This window comes from Eubalaena glacialis, chromosome 4 (genome assembly GCF_028564815.1).
Source record: "Eubalaena glacialis isolate mEubGla1 chromosome 4, mEubGla1.1.hap2.+ XY, whole genome shotgun sequence".
NCBI classification, from domain to species: Eukaryota; Metazoa; Chordata; class Mammalia; order Artiodactyla; family Balaenidae; genus Eubalaena; species Eubalaena glacialis.
In genome coordinates, this window is record NC_083719.1 from 105,357,718 (window position 1) to 105,380,825 (window position 23,108).

At 41.2% G+C, this 23,108-nt stretch overlaps 1 protein-coding gene and 1 pseudogene across 1 annotated transcript in view; both read left to right on the forward strand.

Moving 5' to 3' along the window:
• Nucleotides 1–23,108, forward strand: part of GRAMD2B (GRAM domain containing 2B) — a 135,151-nt gene that overhangs the window by 106,726 nt on the left and 5,317 nt on the right. The gene's annotated exons all lie outside the window — the stretch shown is intronic.
• LOC133089525 (sorting nexin-15-like) lies at nt 59–1,485 on the forward strand (annotated as a pseudogene).

Here is a 23,108-nt window from a genome sequence, read left to right on the forward strand (position 1 = left end):
ACTCTGCCCTCTGCAGAAGGGGCACGTCAGGTGGCGCTAATGTCTCAGAGGGGGCGTAATGAGGCTGGTTCTGCAAATGCTGGGTAAACTACAACCTGCATCCAGCTGCTGCTCCAGAAAGAAACTGCCAGTGCCAAGCTGAAGAAGTGAGGATGAGGCGACACTCACTGTAACAGGAAGAAGTTTAGCAGCTCTGAGGGAGTAAACAGAAAGGAGCAATCCCTTCTTCCCGTTCAGCGCAGTCTCTCGCTAGGGCCCCTTGTTAGCGGCATCTAACAGGGAACAGCTGGCAAAACATCAATACGGTTTGAAGTGTTGCAACCTTAGCGTCACAAGGCAGAGTCTAGAAGGGAGGGCTTCAAGCTAAGAGAGAATCCCTTAATACTGGCTACTAGCCACCCCGTGGGCTACGCAGCATCCATACACACCCTTTCTATACATATTTGAACTCTCACGCAACAAGAAACACAACTCTGTTTCTAACGAGACGCCACTCTACTTCATACAAAGGAAGACAGTCTCATTCTTACTTGAAAATGATGAGATGCAAAGTCCCAACATTGGTTGTATCCACCTCTGCGATTCAGCAACTTCCACAAGCTGCTTGGAGACCCGGCCTACAACCTCCACCCAACCTCTTCCGCTTCCTCCACGAGTTCCCTGCTTCCCCCGGGTCCCGCCCCTCCCCGCGCACAGGTGTTTGGCGGTTCAAATCTTCAGTGATCAAGAAGCCTCGAAAGGGGGCTGAGGATTTGGTTCGCTTCACGGTGCACATCTCCGCGCTCGACAGCCCCCAACTCAAGGAGTTCTTCCGGGATGGGGAGGTGACACGGTCCTCCGAAGTGTCCAGAGACCTGCACATCCTGCCAACCTCTCTGATCCCCATACCGCCCCCTCGATGAGCCCGGGCCCTGGGGCCTTGATGAGTCCTGGTCGCACCAGCGGCTCCCCCCCCGCAGAAAGGAGGGGAGTGCAGAGGAGGGGCCTCGATGTGTTGGAGGTGCCAACGGACCATCCCCCACGCCACGCCCTCACCATCCAGACCTGCCATCTTTAACTGTGGGAGCACCAAGGAGGCGTCCCGTGCCCCTGCCAAGCCCCGCACACCAAGGCTGCACTTGCCCTCTTGGACCCCTTTTCCAAGGCAGAAGGCTCAGGCCTCAGTCCTACCTGCATAAGTGAGTTGGCATTGATGCAGAGTCCTAAAGGCTGGACCAGGGACCTTGGGAAACAGGAAGGCAGGGAGAGGAAAAGGAAGGAGGGCCCGCCCCACCTTTCTGAGCCAAGCTACAGAGCTCATCACCCAGGGCTGCGGGAGGAGAAGGCAAGCACCTACCCTGCAGCTCTGCAGGGTTACCGGGATGGGGTGCACACCCTGCTTCAGGGAGATCCCAGTGACTCATCCCCTGCCCTCAGGGAGGGTGTGAGGAAGGCAGCCAACTAGCTGAAGCGGCAGAGGCAATCCTGCACATGTACCTGTCCTAACTCCTGCCTGAAGAAGGAGTTGCCCCTTCCCCAGGACTCCAGCACTGCCAGCCACCTCCTTCTCCTCTCCCTGGTGCCTGGCCCTGTCTCCTGGTCTTATAATTCTAGGGGCCATTTCTAGATGTAATTGGACCAAGAATGGGAAAAATAATGAATTCAAAGCTCCCCAAAGAGTTTTAATTAAAAATAAAATAATAATTAAAATTAATTAATAAAATTAATTAATTTTAATTATTCCTCAAATGTGGTCACAGTGCCATCTGAATATTCTATTCTCTAGTGACTAAATTGTAAAGTTAGCCTCCAACAAAACTTGAGTAGAATATTAAAGGGAAGGAGGGACTTCCCTGGTGGCACAGTGGTTAAGAATCCGCCTGCCAATGCAGGAGACACGGGTTCGAGCCCTGGTCCGGGAAGGTCCCACATTCTGCAGAGCAACTAAGCCCGAGCACCACAACTACTGAGCCTGAGCTCTAGAGTCCACGAGCCACAACTACTGAAGCCCATGCGCCTAGAGCCCGTGCTCCGCAACAAGAGAAGCCACCGCAGTGAGAAGCCCGCACACCTCAATGAAGAGTAGCCCCCGCTCGCCACAACTAGAGAAAGCCCGCACGCAGCAATGAAGACCCAACGCAGCCATAAATAAATAAATAAATAAATAAAATTTAAAAAAATAATAAAAAATAAAGGGAAGGAAAAGAGAAAAGAAAATTGTTACTATAAACAAATTTATAATACATATCATACAAATGCATACACATATATACACACACGAAGAAAGGAAAATATGCGTAGCTGCTCTAGTCTTCATTTCTGTAACTAATCGTAAAGATATATTTATAATCTTCTTCCATCTTCCACTACCCATTTCATCTTTTCTTTGCCCTCAGAAAGAACCTCAGCTGGTCACAATTCTTTACCTGGTGAGGTGACCCAAATCTTTATTCCTGAAGGGTCTGAATTCCCAGAGCCTTTCTCTCTCTCTCTTCTTCCTCCCCACCCCCCTTTGTTGTTATTTGTGGTGGTGGTAGTGGTGGTGGTTGCATGTTGGTTCAATGTCTTTAATAAACCAAAAGAGATATTTGGCAGTCTTAGCTTCCAATTCAATTGAAACATTTGTCCGTTAGGAACCAACACCTCCAAACCAGCAGAGCTCAAAATGGCAGGGATGGGAAGCAAGACTCCCATAAGTAGATTATTAGCCATAATAGTGTAAGGAGCTACTCTTAACTCCAACCTCGACTCTTGGACCCATGCCTATAGGAGAGGCACACATGTGTTGGTTTCTTCATCCTGTAAAATAAAACCCCATGCTTTCAGGGTGTCTCTCCTAACTGGTAGCCTAACAGGGCCTTCACGAGGCCAAGTCACTGTCTTATTAAGCCAGCAGCTGCTAAGCAGTGGAGTATGTGGTAAAAACCAGTGGATTCTGTGGGCGCTAGCCCTCTGCTGAAATTCTTGTGCTGTGAAATGAGCTTCTTGATCAGAAGCAATGTGGTGTGTAGTGAAGTCACCATGATGGTGAGTAAGGCAGAAACATTATGGACAAGGAAGGCAGATCAATATCTAGAACGCATATCTATTCCAAAGAGAAATCTTTCCCCTCCATGCTGGAAGAGGTCCCAAGCAACAGTCTTGCCACCAAGTGGATGGCCACAGAGGAATGACACTCTATGGAAGGCTGTTGCCAGGTTAGGCACTCAGCTGGGGCATCCTTGGTGAGGGGAAGTTTGTGAGGTGGAACCCAGAACAAAACTTCATGATAATATTTATTCTCTATTTAAAGATTAAAATCTGAAAGGGCTATTTTAGATTGAACAAGGACTCTAGTTCTTAGAGTTGCCCTTTGAAAAAATAAAGATATTCACAGTTTCCGGTCTGCCTCCCCATCAGCATTGGACTTGTTAAAACGCTGTTTATTAAGTGGATGCCCAGTCAGGAAGTCAGTCCAAGCCAGTCAGCTGTCAGGGGGGTGTGAAGAAATTTCCTAGATTGCTTGGCATTGAATGGTTCTGCTGACCACTTTAGGGGAGAGCAGTGGTGAGTGAGTAATGTGCATCTCTTCCACTGCACATCCCCTCCTTTTTAAGGCTGTGGCAATTTCCATTCAAGGGTTAAAGCCGCCCATGGGGAAATTAAGCCATTTCTTGCTAAACGAAGAAATAAGAACAGCAGTCACGTGATGATGCTGGGGCTCTGACACGGTTGATCTGTGTAACGTTGCGTGGAGGATGTGATACGCTGTCGGCTTTACAGATAGGTATACGTGACCCAATTTGTTTGCTCCAGAGAGGTAGTTTACTGACAGAAGAAAAATGAAGGCAGAGTACTGATTGCACAATCAAATCCGAGTGGCTGCTGAACAGAATAAAATGCTGTGTAAATCCAGAAGCCACCCTGGAGTAAAGAAAACTAAATAACAAGGAGGAAGAGGGATTCACTAGAAATGGGTGATTTCTACTTACATCTCCCCATAAATTTTTTTAACCTTTGGTAACTAAAATAGGTATGGGCTCTATCTTGTTAGTACTACTTAAGGTATATATTTAATTTTCTTAAATGCTCTTTAAATTTAATTTTATGGGTTTGATTTTAGGTTGCAAACATTTAAAATCTGCAGCAGTAAGTTCTGAGTTTTGCCAGTTCTTTCACTGTCATGTAATCATGTAATCATATAATCATGCCAATTGTACGACTGGCAGTCATATGAAGCAACTGTAAACCTTTCTGAGCAATTGATTCATTTCTACATTTGAGAGACAGAGTATTAAATTGGGTGGTAATCCAACTATGTCAAGTTGTAGTCTCCAGAAGAAGAATCTCTATATCAAATTGTACACTCCAGAAGAAGGATTTAGCCAGGGAAGGAAAGAACATGACTGGCTCCAATCAGAACTAGATCTTCCATTTCTGCGTGGAGCCTAAATGAAGGTTAAAAGTTTGCTAGCCTCAGATGAAATGGCAGAGTAGGAAGACCCTGAGCTCACCTCCTCCCATGGGTGCACCAAAATTACAACTATTTACAGAACAACTATTGATGAAAACAACCTGAAGACTAGCAGAAAAGATTTTCCACAACCAAAGATATAATGAAGGAACCACAGTGAGATTGGTAGGAGGGGTGGAGATGCAGTATAGTCAAGGTCCACATCCCTAGATAGGCAATCCACAAACAGGAGGACAATCTCAATTGCAGAGGTTTTCCCAAAAGAGTGAGGGTTTTGAGCCCCGCCCCGCATTGGGCTCCCCAGCCCAGGGTCCTGCGCCAGGAAGACAAGTCCCCAGAACCTCTGGCTTTGAAGGCCAGAGGGGCTTACTTTTGGGAGAGCCAGAGGGCTATAGGAAACAAACTCCACTCTTAAAGGGCTCATGCAAAATTGCACATGCTCAGAGACCCAACACAGAGGCAGTAATCTGAAAGGAGCCTGATCAGACCCACTTGCTCATCTTGGAGAGCCTCCCAGAGCAGCAGGAGGCAAATGGGACTCCCTTAGGGACATAAATACTGACAGCAGCCATTTTGAGAAGGTTGTTCTATGACAAGGACACTGGTTCTGGAAAGTGCCCTTTTGGAGTCCTCTCCAGCCTATTAGCATCAGGGCTTATCTGCCCACCCGCTGGTCAGCACCTGTCCTGGAAACCCTAGGCTGCACAGCCACTTGCCCCTGGACCCAGCCCTGTCCACCAATAGGCCAGCACCAACCCCAGGGCTCCCTGAGATGTGCAGCCAGCAATGCCATGACCCTGCCCCACCAGCAGGCCGGCAGCTTTTGTATGAGGCAGGGCCTGGCAGCCAACCAGACCAGGGGCCAGCCCTGCCTACCAGGGCACTAACAGTAGTCAGCCACACCATAACAGATGGGCCCATGCAGCCAACATAGGGGGCAACCCTAGAGCATATTAATCTGGCGACCTGAAGGGAGTGTGCTGCTGGGCCCCATAGGATGTCTCCTACATAAGGACACTTCTCTAGGATCAGGAAATGCAACTGATCCACCTAAAACATAGAAATAAAAACAGAGAAATAGGCAAAATGTGGCAACAGGGGCTTCCCTGGTGGCGCGGTGGTTAAGAATCCGCCTGCCAATGCAGGGGACATGGGTTCGAGCCCTGGTCCGGGAACTAGATCCCACATGCCGTGGAGCAACTAAGTCCGTGTGCCACAACTACTGAGCCTGCGCTCTAGAGCCCACGAGCCACAACTACTGAAGCCCACACTCCTTAAAGCCCGTGCTCCTCAACAAGAGAAGCCACCGCAATGAGAAACCCACGCACTGCAACAAAGAGTAGCCCCCGCTCACCGCAAGTAGAGAAAGCCCATGCGCAGCAACAACGACCCAAGGCAGAAAGGAAGGAAGGAAGGAAGGAAGGAAAGAAGGAAAGAAAGAAGGAAAGAAAGAAGGAAAGAAGGAAGGAAGGAAGGAAGGAAAGGAAAGGAAAGGAAAGGAAAGGAAAGGAAGAAAGAAAGAGGTGACAGAGGAGTGTGTTCCAAAAAAAGGAACAAGAAAAAGCCCCAGGGCTTCCCTGGTGGCGCAGTGTTGAGAGTCTGCCTGCCAATGCAGGGGACATGGGTTCGGGCCCTGGTCTGGGAAGATCCCACATGCCGCGGAGCAACTAGGCCAGTGAGCCACAACTACTGAGCCTGCGCGTCTGGAGCCTGTGCTCCGCAACAAGAGAGGCCGCGATGGTGAGAGGTCCACGCACTGCGATGAAGAGTGGCCCCCGCTTGCCGCAACTAGAGAAAGCCCTCACACAGAAACAAAGACCCAACACAGCCAAAAATAAAAATAAAATTTTAAAAAAAAAGAAAGGGGCTTCCCTGGTGGCGCAGTGGTTGAGAATCTGCCTGCCAATGCAGGGAACACGGGTTCGCGCCCTGGTCTGGGAAGGTCCCACATGCCGCGGAGCAACTAGGCCCGTGAGCCACAACTACTGAGCCTGCGCGTCTGGAGCCTGTGCTCCGCAACAAGAGAGGCCGCGACGGCGAGAGGCCCGTGCACCGCGATGAAGAGTGGCCCCCGCTTGCCACAACTAGAGAAAACCCTCGCACAGAAACGAAGACCTAACACAGCCAAAAATAAATAAATAAATAAAATTTTTAAAAAAGCCCCAGAAAAAGAACTAAGCAAAGTAATCTACCCAATAAAGAGATCAAGGTAATGATCATAAAGATGTTCAACAAACTCAGGAGAAGAATGAATGAATACAGTGAGAAGTTTAGCAAAGAGTTTGAAACTAAAAAGAAAAACTAAACAGAGCTTAAGAATACAGTAACTAAAATTAAAAATACACCAGAAAGAAAAACAGATTCAGTAGATTGGATGATTCAGAGGAACAGATCAGTGAACTGGAAGGCAGAGTAGTGGAATCACTCAAGGTGAACAGAAAAAAGAAAAAATAATTTTAAAAAATGAGGATAGGGCTTCCCTGGTGGCACAGTGGTTAAGAATCCGCCTGCCAATGCAGGGGACATGGGTTCGAGCCCTGGTCCCGGAGGATCCCACATGCCGCGGAGCAACTAAGCCCATGCGCCACAACTACAGAGCCTGTGCTCTAGAGCCCGTGAGCCACAACTACTGAGCCCACATGCCACAGCTACTGAAGCCTGGGTGCCTAGACCCCATGCTCTGCAACTAGAGAAGCCACCACAATGAGAAGCCCGCACACGGCAACAAAGAGTAGCCCCCTCTCACTGCAACTAGAGAAAAGCCTGCGCAAAACAACAAAGACCCAATGCAGCCAAAAATTAATTAATTAATTTTTAAAAAAATGAGGATAGTTGAAGAGACCTCTGGGACAACATCAAGTGTACTAACATTTGCATTATAGGGATCCCAGAAGGAAAAAAGAGAAAGGGGCAGAAAAGTTATTTAAACAAATAACAGGTGAAAACTTCCCTAACCTGGGAAAGGAAACAGAAGTCCAGGTCCAGGAAGCACAGACAGTCCCAAATAAGATGAACTCAAAGATATCCACACCAAGATACATTGCAATTAAAATGGCAAAAATTAAAGATAAAGAATCTTAAAAGCAGCAAGGGAAAAGCAACTAGTTACATATAAAGGAACTCCCATAAGACTACCAGGTGACTTTTCAGCAGAAACTTTGCAGGCCAGAAGGGAGTGGCACAATACATTTAAAGTGATGAGAAGAAAAAACGTAAAACCAAGAATGCTGTACCTGGCAATCTACTCAGATTTTAAGGAGTGATAGAGTTTTATAGACAAGCAAAAGCTAAAAGAGTTCAGCACCACTAAATCAGCTTTACAAAAAATGTCAAAGGGAGTTCTCTAAGTGGAAAAGAAAAGACCACAACTAGAAATATGAAAATTATGAAAAGAAAAATCTCATTGATAAAGGCAAACATGCAGTAAAGGTAGTAGGTCAACCATTTATAAAGCTGGTAGGAAGGTTAAAAGACAAAAGTAGTAAAATCACCTCTATCCACAATAAGTAGTTAAGAGATACACAGAACAAAAGGATGTAAAGAATTATGTCAAAAATATTAAGCATGGGAGATGGATAAAATTGCAATGTTGTTAGAACGTGTTTGAACTTAAGAGATCATCAACTCAGTTTCCATTTCATTACTTGTGATTGGTCTTTTCATATTTTCTATTTCTTCCTGGTTCAGTCTTGGAAGGTTATACCTGTGTAAGAATTTGTCCATTTCTTCCAGGTTGTCCATTTTATTGGCATAGAGTTGCTTGTAGTAGTCTCTTAGGATGCTTTGTATTTCTGCGGTGTCTGTTGTAACTTCTCCTTTTTCATTTCTAATTTTATTGATTTGAGTCCTCCCCCTCTTTTTCATGATGAGTCTGGCTAAAGGTTTATCAATTTTGTTTATCTTCTCAAAGAACCAGCTTTTAGTTTTATTGATCTTTGCTGTTGTTTTCTTTGTTTCTATTTCATTTATTTCTGCTCTGATCTTTATGATTTCTTTCCTTCTTCTAACTTTGGGTTTTGTTTTTTCTTCTTTCTCTAGTTCCTTTAGGTGTAAGTTTAGATTGCTTATTTGAGAATTTTCTTGTTTCTTGAGGTAGGATTGTACTGCTATAAACTTCCCACTTAGAACAGTTTTTGATGCATCCCATAGGTGTTGGATCATCATGTTTTCATTGTCATTTGTCTCTAGATATTTTTTATTTTATAAATTTATTTATTTATTTATTTATGGTTGCATTGGGTCTTCATTGCTACGCGCTGGCTTTCTCTAGTTGCGGCGAGCAGGGGCTACTCTTCATTGCGGTGCATGAACATCTCACTGCAGTGGCTTCTCTTGTTGCGGAGCATGGGCTCTAGGCATGTGGGCTTCAATAGTTGTGGCTTGCAGGCTCTAGAGCACAGGCTCAGTAGCTGTGGTGCATGGGCTTAGTTGCTCCACGGCATGTGGGATCTTCCCAGACCAAGGCTTGAACCCGTGTCCCCTGCATTGGAAGGCAGATTCTTAACCACTGAGCCACCAGGGAAGTTCATCTAGGTATTTTTTGATTTCCTCTTTGATTTCTTCAGTGATCTCTTGGTTATTTAGTAACGTATTGTTTAGGCTCCATGCGTTTGTGTTTTTTACGTTTTTTCCCTGTAATTTATTTATAATCTCATAGCACTGCGGTCAGAAAAGATTAAAAAACTTCCAGCAAACAAAAGTCCAGGACCAGATGGCTTCACAGGTGAATTCTATCAAACATTTAGAGAAGAGCTAACAATAATCCTTCTCAAATTCTTCGAAAAAATTGCAGAGGAAGGAACACTCCCAAACTCATTCTACGAGGTCACCATCACCCTGATACCAAAACCAGACAAAGATACTACAAAAAAAGAAAATTACAGACCAATATCACTGATGAATATAGATGCAAAAATCCTCAACAGGGCTTCCCTGGTGGCGCAGTGGTTGAGAATCTGCCTGCCAATGCAGGGGACACGGGTTCGAGCCCTGGTCTGGGAAGATCCCACATGCCACAGAGCAACTAGGCCCGTGAGCCACAATTACTGAGCCTGCGCATCTGAAGCCTGTGTTCCGCAACAAGAGAGGCCGTGATAGTGAGAGGCCCGCGCACCGCGATGAAGAGTGGCCCCCGCTTGCCGCAACTAAAGAAAGCCCTTGCACAGAAACAAAGACCCAACACAGCCATAAATAAATAAATAAATAAATAAATAAGTCATTAAAAAAAAAAATCCTCAACAAAGTACTAGCAAACAGAATCCAACAATACATTAAAAGGGTCATACACCATGATCAAGTGGGATTTATCCCAGGGATGCAAGGATCCTTCAATATATGCAAATCAATCAATGTGATATACCATATTAACAAACTGAAGAATAAAAACCATATGATCATCTCAATAGATACAGAAAAAGCTTTTGACAAAATTCAACACCCATTTAGGATAAAAACTCTCCAGAAAGTAGGCATAGAGGGAACCTACCTCAACATAATAAAGGCCATATGCAACAAACCCACACCAAACATCATTCTCAATGATGAAAAACTGAAAGCATTTCCTCTAAGATCAGGAACAAGACAAGGATGTCCACTCTCGCCACTATTATTCAACATAGTTTTGGAAGTCCTAGCCACGGCAATCACAGAAGAAAAAGAAATAAAAGGAATACAAATTGGAAAAGAAGAAGTAAAACTGTCACTGTTTGCAGATGACATGATACTATACATAGAAAATACTAAAGATGCCACCAGAAATTACTAAAGCTAATCAATGAATTTGGTATAAAGTTGCAGGATACAAAATTAATGCACAGAAATCTCTCGCATTCCTATACACTAACAACAAAAGATCAGAAAGAGAAATTAGGGAAACAATCCCATTCACCATTGCAAAATAAAAACCTAGGAATAAACCTACCTAAGGAGGTAAAAGACCTGTACTCAGAAAACTATAAGACACTGATGAAAGAAATCAAAGATGACACAAACAGATGGAGAGATATACCATGTTCTTGGATTGGAAGAATCAATATTGTGAAAATGACTATACTACCCAAAGCAATCTACAGATTCAATGCAATCCCTATCAAACTACCAATGGCATTTTTTACAGAACCAGAACAAAATATCTTAAAATTTGTATGGAGACACAAAAGACCCCCAAAAGCCAAAGCAATCTTGAGGGAAAAAAATGGAGCTGGAAGAATCAGACTCCCAGACTTAAGACTGCACTACAAAGCTACAGTAATCAAGACAATATGGTACTGGCACAACAACAGAAATATAGATCAATGAAACAGGATAGAAAGCCCAGAGATAAGCCCATGCACCTATGATCAACTAATCTATGACAAAGGAGGCAAGGATATACAATGGAGAAAAGACAGTCTCTTCAATAAGTGGTGCTGGGAAAACTGGAGAGCTACATGTAAAAGAATGAAATTAGAACACTCCCTAACACCATACACAAAAATAAACTCAAAATGGATTAAAGACCTAAATGTAAAACCGGACACTATAAAACTCTTAGAGGAAAACACAGGAAGAACACTGATATAAATCACAACAAGATCTTTTTTGACCCACCTCGTAGAGTAATGGAAATAAAAACAAAAATAAACAAATGAGACCTAACGAAACTTAATAGCTTTTGCACAGCAAAGGAAACTATAAACAAGAGGAAAAGATAACCCTCAGAATGGGAGAAAATATTTGCAAATGTATCAACAGACAAAGGATTAATCTCCAAAATATATAAACAGCTCATGCAGCTCAATATTTAAAAAACAAACAATCCAATCAAAAAATGGGCAGAAGACCTAAATAGACATTTCTCCAAAGAAGACATACAGACAGCCAAGAGGCACATGAATATCACTAATCATATCACTAATTATCAGAGAAATGCAAATCAAAAGTACAATGAGGTATCACCTCACACCAGTCAGAATGGCCATCATCAGAAAATCTACAAACAACAAATGCTGGAGAGGGTGTGGAGAAAAGGGAACCCTCTTGCACTGTTGGTGGGAATGTAAACTGATACAGCCACTATGGAGAACAATATGGAGGTTCCTTAAAAAACTAAAAATAGACTTACCATATGACCCAGCAATCCCACTACTGGGCATATACCCAGAGAAAACCATAATTCAAAAAGACACATGCACCCCAGTGTTCATTGCAGCACTATTTACAATAGCCAGGTCATGGAAGCAACCTAAATGCCCATTAATAGACGAATGGATAAAGAAGATGTGGCACATATATACAATGGAATATTAGCCATGAAAAGGAATGAAATTGGGTCATTTGTAGAGACATGGATGGACCTAGAGACTGTCATACGGAGTGAAGTAAGTCAGAAAAACAAATATCGTATATTAACGCATATATGTGGAATCTAGAAAAATAGTACAGATGAACTGGTTTGCAAGGCAGAAATAGAGACAGAGATGTAGAGAACAAACGTATGGACACCAAGGGGGGACAGTCAGGGGGTGGGTGGGAAGAATTGGGAGACTGGGATTGACATATATACACTAGTATGTATAAAATAGATAACTAATAAGAACCTGCTGTATAAAAAATAAATTAAATTTTAAAAAAGAAAAAAAATGCTTTACAATCCACCTTTTATTTTTTTCTTTTTACAACTGATAAGCCAGTATTGAAACATTATTTTTAACTAAAGTCCATAGTTTACATTAGAGTTCATTCTTTGTGTTGTACAGTCTATTAGCTTTGACAAATGCATAATGTTGTATATTCACCATTATAATATCATAAAAAATAATTTCACTGCCCTGAAAAATCCCCATGCTTCATATATTTGTCCTTTCCTCCCTCCCTCCCTCCCCAGCCTTTGGCTACCAATGATCTTTTTACTGTCTCCGGTTTTGCCTTTTCCAGGATGTCATATGGTTGGAATCATATAGTATTGTAGCTTTTTCAGACTGGTTTCTTTCACTTAACAATATGTATTTAAGATTCCCCCAAGTCTTTTCATGGCTTGAAAACTCATTACATTTTATTGCTGAATAGTATTTCATTGTATAGATGTACCACAATTTGTTTATCCATTCACTTATTGAAAGATGTCTTAGTTGTTTCCAATTTTTTTGTAATTATGAATAAAGCTGCTATAAACAACAAAAAAAGAGATCATCAACTTAAAATAATCATGTATATATGTATATGTTGCTATACATAAGCCTCATGGTAAGCAAAACCAAAAATCTGTAATAGAAACACACACAAAAAAGAGAAAGGAATCCAAACATAACACTAAAGATAGTCATCAAATTACTAGGGAAGAGAACAAAAGAAGAAGAAAGGAAAAACAACTACAAAAACAACCAGAAAACAACTAACGAAATGGCAATAAATACATACCTACCAATAATTACTTTAAATGTAAATGGACTAAATTCTCCAATCAAGAGACATAGAGTGGCTGAATGGCTACAAAAACAAGACCCATATATATGCTGCCTACAGGAGGCTCACTTCAGATCTAAAGACACACACAGACTGAAAGTGAGGGGATGGAAAAAGGGATTCCATGCAAATGAAAACAAAAAGAAAGCTGGGTAGCAATACTTATATCAGACAAAATAGACATTAAAACAAAGACTGTAACAAGAGACAAAGAAGGACATTATATAATGACAAAAGGATCAATCCAACAAGAAGATATAATAATTGTACATATATAGGCAACAACATAAGAGCACCTAAATATATAAAGCAAATATTAACCAACATAAAGGGAGAAAGTGACAGTAACACAATAATCTTAGGGGACTTTAATACCCCACCTACATCAATGGACAAATCATCCAGAAAGAAAATCAATAAGGAAACACTGGTATTAAATGACACATTAGACCAAAAGGCTTAATAGCTATATATAGAACATTCCATCCAAAAGCAGCAGAATATATTCTTTTCAAGTGCACATGTAACATTCTCCAGGATAGGTTGCATGCTAAGCAACAAAACAAGTCTCAATAAATTTAAAAATACTAAAATCATATCATATAGTTTCCAACAACAACAGTATGAGACTAGAAATGAACTACAAGAAAAAAAACACAAACACGTGGAAGCTAAACAATATGCTACTAAACAACCAATGTGTCACTGAAGAAAACAAAGAGGAAATCAAAAAAATATCTGGAAACAAATGAAAACGGAAACACACAATCCAAAAATATATGGGATGCAGCAAAAGCAATTCTAAGAGGGAGGTTTATTGTGATACAAGCCTACCTCAGGAAACAAGAAAAATCTCAAATAAAAAATCTAACCTTACACCTAAAGGAACTAGAAAAAGGAGGATAAACAAAACCCAAAGTTAGTAGAAGAAAAGAAATCATAAAGATCAGAGCAGAAATAAATGAAATAGAGACTAAAGAACAATAGAAAAGATTAATGAAATACAGAGCTGATTCTTTGAAAAGACAAACAAAATTGATAAACCTTTATCCAGACTCATTAACAAAAGAGAGAGAGAGAGAGAGAGGGCCCAAGTAATAAAATCAGAAATGAAAGAGAAGTAACAACCAACAGCACAGAAATACAAAGGATTATAAGACATCACTATGAACAATTATACACCATTAAAATGGACAATCTACAAGAAATGGATAAATTCCTAGAAATCTACAACCTCCCACGACTATATCAGGAAGAAATAGAAAATATGAACAGACTGATTATCAGTAACAAAATTAAAACAGTACTAAAACTCCCAAGGAACAAAGTCCAGAATCAGACAGCTTCACAGTTGAATTCTACCAAACATTTAAAGAAGAGTTAACACCTATCCTTCTCAAACTATCCCAAACAAATGAAGAAGAAATGCTTCTGTATTCATTGTATGAGGCCAGCATCACCCTGATACCAAAACCAGACAAAGACACCACAAAAAAAGAAAATTACAGGCCAATATCACTGATGAACATAAATGCAAAAATCTTAAGCAAAACATTAAAAACTAAATTCAACAATACATTAAAAGAATCATACACCATGATCAAGTGGGATTCATTCCAGGGATGCAAGGATGGATCAATATCCACAAATCAATCAATGGGATATACCACATTTACAAATTGAAGAATAATATTCATATGACCATCCCAATAGATGCAGGAAAAGCTTTAATTTTTTAACATTTCATTTATTTATTTTTGGCTGTGTTGGGTCTTTGTTGCTACACTCAGGTTTTCTCTAGTTATGGCGAGCGGGGGCTGCGATGTGTGGGCTTCTCATTGCGGTGGCTTCTCTTGTTGCGGAGCACAAGCTCTAGGCATGCGGGCTTCAGTAGTTGCAGCACATGGGCTCAATAGTTGTGGCTCACAGGCTCTAGAGCACAGGCTCAGTAGTTGTGGCACACGGGCTTAGTTGCTCTGTGGCATGTGGGATCTTTCCGGACCAGGGCTCAAACCCATGTCCCCTGCATTGGCAGGCGGATTCTTAATCACTGTGCCACCAGGGAAGTCCAGGAAAAGCTTTTAACAAAACTCAACATCCATTTTTTTAAAACTTTTATTCGAGTATAGTTGATTTACAATGTTGTGTTAGTTTCATGTGTACAGCAAAGTGAATAGGTTATACATATACATATATCCACTCTTTTTTTTTTTTTTTTTTTAAGATTCTTTTCCCATACAGGGCATTACAGAGTCAACATCCATTTATAATAAAAATTCTCCACAAAGTGGTTATAGAGGGAACGTACCTCAACATAGTAAAGGCCATATGGGATAAGCTCACAGCTAACATCCTATTCAATAGTGAAAAGCTGAAAGCATTTCCTCTAAGATCAGGAGCAAAACAAAAATGCCCACTCTTGCCACTTTTACTCAACATAATATTGAAAGTCCTAGCCACAGAAATCAGACAAGAAAAATAAATAAAAGGAATCCAAACGGGAAAGGAAGATGCAAAACTGTCACTGTTTGCAGATGACATGATACTATGTACAGAAAATCCTAAAGACACCACAAAAAAACTATTAGAACTAATATACAAATCCAGTGAAGTGGAAGGATTCAAAATTAATGTACATAAATCCATTGTGTTTTCATATACTAACAACAAACTAACAGAAAGAGAAATTAGGAAAACAATTCCATTTACAATTGCATCAAAAAGAATAAAATATCTAGGAATAAATCTAACCAAAGTGGTAAAAGACCTATACTTGGTAAACTATAAGACACTGATGAAAGAAATTGAAGATAACACAAACAGATGAAAAGTTAGACTGTGTCCATGGATTGGAAGAATTAATATTGATAAAATGACCATAATCCCCAAAGCAATCTACAGATTCAATGCAATCCCTATCAAAGTACCAATGGCATTTTTTACAGTATGAGTACAAATAATTCTAAAAATTCTAAAATGGAAACACAGAAGACACCAAATACCCAAAACAATCTTAAGGAAGAAGAACAAATCTAGAGGTATCATGTGCCCTGATTTCAAAGTATACTACAAAGCTATAGTCATAGAAACAGTATGGTACTGGCACAAAACAGACACATAGATCAATGGAACAAAAGAGAGCCCAGAAATGAACCCGCACTTATACGGTCAATGAATCTACAACAAAGGAGGCAAGAATATACAATGGGAAAAGAGTGTCTCTTTAATAAATGGTGTTGGGAAAACTGAACAGCTACATGGAAGAATCAAACTGGACTACTTTCTCACACCATATACAAAAATAAACTCAAAATGGATTAAGGGCTTAAATATAAGACATGAAACTATAAAACTCCTAGAAGAAAACATAGGCAGTTTGCTCTTTGACATCAGTCCTAGCAATATTTTTTTGGATATGCTCCTCAGGCAAGGAAAACAAAAATAAACAAATGGGATTACATCAAACTAAAAAGCTTGTGCACAGTGAAGGAAACTATCAACAAAACAAAAAGGCAGCCTACTGAATGGGAGAAGTTATTTGCAAACAATATATCTGACAATGGGTTAATATCCAAAATATACAAAGAATTCATACAACTCAACATCATAAAAACAATTTAAAAATGGGCAGAGGACCTGAATAGACATTTTCCCAAAGAAGATATGCAGATGGCCAACAGGCACATGAAAAGATGCTCAACATCACTAATCATCAGGGGAATGCAAATCAAAACCACAATGAGATATCACCTCACATCTGTCAGAATGGCTATTGTCAAAAAGACAAGAAATGACAAGTGTTGGTAAGGATGTGGTGCTCTGTTAGTGGTAATGTAAATTGGTGCAGCACTATGGAAAACAATATGGAGGTTCCACAAAAAATTAAAATTAGAACTACCATACAGTCCAGCAATTCCACTCCAGGGTATTTCTCCAGAGAAAACAAAAACACAATAAAAGAAATATGCACCCCATTGCAGCTTTATTTACAGTAGCCAAGATATGGAAGCAACCTGAGTGCCCATCGATAGATGAATGGATAAAGAAGACGTGGTATACACACACACACACACAATGAAATATTAGTCATAAAAAAGAATGAAATCTTGCCAGTTGTGACAACATGAATGGACCTAGAGGGTATTATGCTAAATGAAATAAGTCAGGCAGAGAATGCCAAATACCATATGATTTCACTTATATGTGGAATCTAAAAAACAAAACAAATGAATAAGCAAAACAAAACAGAAACAGAGATGGATACAAGAACAAACAGTTGCTTTCCAGAAGGGAGGGAGATGGGGAAAAAATGAAATAGGTGAGGTATAAACTTCCAGTTACAAAATAAATGAGTCATAGAGATGTAATGAACAGCATAGGATATACAGTCATATTGTAATAACTTTGTGTGGTGACAGGTGATAACTAGACTTGTCACATAGATCATTTCATTTTGTAACATATAGAAATATCGAATCACTGCGTTGTGCACCTGGAACTAACACAGCGGTATAGGTCAATTATACTTCAATTGTAAAAAAGTTTGCTAAATGTCATCTGAGGAAGCGGTGATGAATATGAAATAAGGACACCTGTAAAGCCCCTGAAGCTATAAAATGGCGTTAAACTGCAATAAGATGATGACACTTACAGGGCTGCATTTTCTGAGATGAGTAACCTTAATGGCCTGAATAGATTTGTGTGAAAGGCCGCCAGCTTTCTGTTTGGTTCTGCTCCAAGTAAATATTCCCACATGACCACACCTGCTACTGAGGTGAATGTATAGAAATAGGAACATGGTCTTCCTGGAAAAAGAGGAGGCGTATCTATTTCTAAATCAATATTTTTATATTCTTTTGTTCCAGTACCATCAGGCTTTTTACATATGAAAACTTCCTGACATTTGAATAAATGTTAATAAATCAACCCATGGTGTTTATAAAGAACAAAGTAAGTCACTCCCATCCTCTGCTTCCAACTTCACAAACACTACCTGAGACAGTGAGGTTAAATAATTTTCTAGATGCCAAGCAACTAGGACTGACCAAGGGGACTTGCTTTAGACCATTCAGTTTCCTTTCAAATCTGGCGGCTCATCATGTGGATGTTTTTATTCATACACACCTGTGCTATCTAGACCCTGGTTTGAGGAAATGAACAAGCATGGAGCTTAGCTTTTCCTTCCATGAAGTTGATTTTCATTAAGCATTTAGGATCCCATAAACACTTTATGTCATGTTTGATAGTTTTATTTATTTATTGGAACTTGGCACCAATAATGAACTCAGCACCAGACAGTATACCTAGACACAGTAATTCCCTGGTAAGACCCTAATTTAAACAGCTAGGACACTAACACTGCCCAAGTTCGAAACACCTGAAGCGTTAGCAGCTCATTTTCCTAGGTATTTAAGTTTCATCTACCTTCAAGCTGTCACAGGTACACTGTTCTCCTAACTTACTCTGGGCCTGGAAAAAGCACAGGACTGCTGCAACAAAAGTGCTTATTATCTGCCTCTCTTTCTCAATCTGATTCTGTGCCCACAGGCCCAGTCTGAGGAGGAATTCCTTGATTATTGGGCTGTTCTAGTTAGCAACTCTGCCCTTCTCCAGGGATTAACTCACAATGGGATTAAAGGCATTGGCCCTCCCACCAAAACTGTGCGGCTCAAGGAACGCCAACCTCAGAATCCCAGGGAGGTGGATCCTGAGACCCCCATCAGATCTCCTGAATTAAAATCTCTGGTGATGGGTTTGGGAATCTAGCGCCTCTCACTTACAACAGAGTAAAATGGTTAAATCCAAATGGGTGCTGGTTGTGAACGATGAGTTCCTTTACAAATGTAAAGGAACATTCACTGCAAGCAAAGTCCAAGTGCATGTGGTATGAGAAATAGAAAGAAGCAGCTAACACTGCATTCAGCTCAGGTCAGGCCCTGAATTCTTTTAGGCCATCCCAGATCTCTTTGAGCCCTGAGAACGTGACCCAGGACTTGTCTTTACAGTTGCACAACACACTGTTATGCCTATTCACAATTTATTAATGGCAGGAGTAGGTCTAAACTAGCATCAATACAGAGCATGATTAAAATGTTCATTGAAGGATGCCAGAGCACACTTCAAACCAGAAATTTCACTGATGTAAACTCAGTAGTGCATGTCTAAAGCAGATCATAAACTAAGAGCATCTCTGGAGATAAGGAAATATTTGTGTTCCCAAATCAGAGGCAGAGGTCCTTCAAACCACTCCATCGCTGGCTCCCCAAACAAGGAGGCTTTCATACCCTAAATGATGAATCAGGTCAGTTTGTTCTACTTTGCATTCCTCTCTGTTCTGCACATGTGGTGAAATTTAAATAGACTGCATCTGCATCAACGAAAATAAATTTCTGGTGAAATTTATATGTTAAGAATCCTGAGATGTCTTCTCTTCTTGTTCAGAAATGAGAATGCACTGAAAAAGGAAGTTGGCTTCACAATGCAGAGTGAACCTCAGAGAAATATGACTCAAACTTTTTTGAACATACTTCATTTGGGGGACAGCTTGCTCACCTCATCATTCCAACTTTCGCATGGGAAAAAAAAGCTTGATAACAAAGAATTAAAGGAGAGGAGCAAATCAATCAAAATGATAGCAGTGGAGCATTACACAAAAACAAAATAATTACCAAAAAAAATCTTAATAGTAATTTTACAAATACATTATTTAATACAAAAATATCAACACCTCCCAATCATGGCCAACTTATGTGATGACTGATCATGAGGGTGATGGCATAATGTACCATCCCTACCATGAGTAAAAGGTGGTGCTATTATTAACTTCACTAGGACAGCAGTTGTAAACCGAAACCCTCCCAGGAGATCCAGGACTTATGGTCACCCAAGTGACAATTCAAGAACAACACATCCTTTAAGAAAAGTATGGGTATTGCAAGCATGTAGATGTGCACTTGCTCGGTAGAGATTTTGCAGCATTACTGGTGGTAAAATACTGAACACAAGGCCTTGGAATTTTCTAACAGCAGGCTGATTCTAGTGTCCAGACACCTATGACAGTTCTGGCCTTCCTGCACCTCAGAAGTTTAGGTCAACCTGACTTCAGCCCATGAGGGTTCCTATTTGTAACTGCCTCACCTCTCATGTCACTCAGTTCCAAATATTTCTTAATTTGGGCTTCTTTTTAAATTTATGAGTTCTTTTTAAAGCTAAGATTTCTTTAATAATATTTGGTTTCCAACATATGAGATGTTTAAGCTATTCTTCTGTTACTGATTTCTAAGTTATTGACAATTATAGTCAGATAACATAGTCTGGATGATACTGTTCCTTTCGGAATCTATTAAGGTATATTATGTGGCCTACTGCATTTTATCAGTCAGAGTTTTCCAGAGAAACAGAACCAATAGGATATATACAGGTATAAGAGATTTACTTTGTGCTCATGGAGATTAAGAAATCCCATCATGGGGGCTTCCCTGGTGGCGCAGTGATTGAGAGTCTGCCTGCCAATGCAGGGGACACGGGTTCGAGCCCTGGTCTGGGAAGATCCCACATGCCGCGGAGCAACTAGGCCCGTGAGCCACAATTGCTGAGCCTGCGAGCCTGGAGCTTGTGCTCCGCAATAAGAGAGGCCGCGATAGTGAGAGGCCCGCGCACCACGATGAAGAGTGGCCCCCGCTTGTCGCAACTAGAGAAAGCCCTTGCACAGAAACGAAGACCCAACACAGCCATAAATAAAATAAATAAATAAATAAATTAGCTTTAAAAAAAAAAAGAAATCCCATCATATGCTGTCTGCAAGCAGGAGAACCAGAAAAGCCAGTGATATAATTCAGTCTAAGTCCAAAGGCCTGAGAACCAAGAGCTCCAATGTCCAAGGGCAGGAGAGGATGGATGTCACAGCTCAAAAACAGAGAGCAAATTTGCCTTTCCTCTGCCTTGTTATTCTATTGGGCCCCAAGGATTGGCTGTCCACCCACCCACACTGGTGAGGGTGATCTACTTCACTCAGTCTACTGATTCAAATGCTAATCTCTTCCCAAGACCACCTCACAGACACACCCAGAAATAACATTTTAGCAAGTATCAGGGCATCCCTTAGTCTAGTCAAGCTGACACATAAAATGAACCATCATATGAGTGGTTTATTTTTTTTTTTAATATTTAGTTTTTGCTCAAAAGGATGTATTCTTCTGTTTGACAGGTTTACTGCCCCCATTTTTTACTTCCTCTTGGTACCTGTGTTGCCAATTCTCTGACTGTGGGTGCTGGTGACCTGGTTACCACTGTCTTCATTGGTTTCCTCAAAAGATCCAGTATAAGTTTCTGGGCATATAAATGTACTGATATAAACGTGGTAATTTGAGGGGTCCCAGGGAAAGCATTCATCATGCACTGTCCAGACTTGTGCTATTGCACAGGTTTTCCTCCTCTCCCGAGATCTCTCAGAGTCTGCCCTTTGCCGAGGTCCTTGCTCACACTATGTGACCTTCCCAAGCACACACCACAGGCAGCAGGTCCTCCAGCCAGCCAGCCTCTCCAGCCTGGAGGCCAACCTTCTGTCCCCAAGGGTGCTTCATGCATTGCCTCCACAAAGATGAAGTCCCCCCTACAAGGAATTTGCTTGCCACCTACAAAGTGAATAAGATTATCTTCATAGATTGCACCAAATGATAATAACTCTGAATACCACTTTATTAGGTAACTTAAGAACTTCATTCTCAGTCAAACATACTAAAAGGGATCACAGTATGCCATCCCATTTGGGCATAAAAATTATTTTGCACTGAAGGCTTTTGAGTCCCTGAAATCCCTTATCTACCAAAAAGCAGAGCCTCCCAAAAGAACTCAATTGTCATAAATCCCCTCCCTGAGAAGAACTCTAATCTAATCACACCCAAACAGACATTGTTGCAAGACTAGCATATCGGGCTTCCCTGGTGGCGCAGTGGTTGAGAGTCTGCCTGCCAATGCAGGGGACACGGGTTCGAGCCCTGGTCTGGGAAGATCCCACATGCCGTGGGGCAACTGGGCCCGTGAGCCACAACTACTGAGCCTGCGCGTCTGGAGCCTGTGCTCTGCAACAAGAGAGGCCGCGATAGTAAGAGGCCCGCGCACCGTGATGAAGAGTGCCCCCCCACTTGCCGCAACTAGAGAAAGCCCTCGCACATAAACGAAGACCCAACACAGCCATAAATTAATTAATTAATTAATTAATTAAAAAAATATATATCTTAGATTATTAAAAAAAAAAAAAAAAAAAAAGACTAGCATATCTCCATCTAGTCTCCTAAGGGTCCATTTATCTTTCCAAAACTTCATATGTTTTCCCCTGAATGCCTTTTCTCTCCCTCCCTTTCTCCTACTAAGCTAGGTATATAAGACTCCAAGTCTAACTGCTTCTTTGGGGTTTTCACTTTTTTTCTGTGAAGTTCCTCATACATGTAAAATTATTTACATCAGTAAAATCTGTATAGCTTTTCTCCTGTGAAGCTGCTGTTTATCAATTTAATTCGCAGGTCTCACAGACTAAACCTAAGAGGGTAGAGGAAAAGTTTTTCCTCCTCTACAATGTCAAGTAAAGTCCACGGAAATTCATGCCATTCATCCAGTAGAACAACAGCAAGAAGAATTTTGCATTTTTAGATCAGAACTGGCCCAGCCAAAGGGCATTGATATTCTTGATATTCCCAGGAGTTCTTGGAAAAGAGATATACCCATGACGACAATATTCCTAAACCCAGTGACTTGTGAGCTCAAAGGCAGTTATCAAGTGTTAAGAGCATAGATTCTGGAACTCACATCTCTACATTCAAATTTTTCTTCTGTGACTTACTAATAATGAGGCTTGGCAAAGTTCCCTATCTTTTTGGCATTAGTCACATTGCCTGCAATCGAGATAATGACTCACAATTCTGCAGGTTTGTCGGCACCATTCAGTGAGATAACGAGCACAATAATTCAGTAACAGGGTCACCGAGTGCTTGGCATTGCTGCTGTTGATGGCATCATGGGAAGAGAGGCTGAGCTTCACCTACCAGGAATATAATATGCATAAGTCCCCCTTTATGATTTTTTTTTTTCTTGATTAAGGATCACTTGTAAGAGCAGAATGACTGATGTGCCCTACCCTCCCAAAAAAAAGGATCACTTCTGTTGGAATTGAGCAGCTCATAATTGAATGTAATTGAAAACAAACCCGAGGTTTCTCCTTATGAGTGACAAATTATAT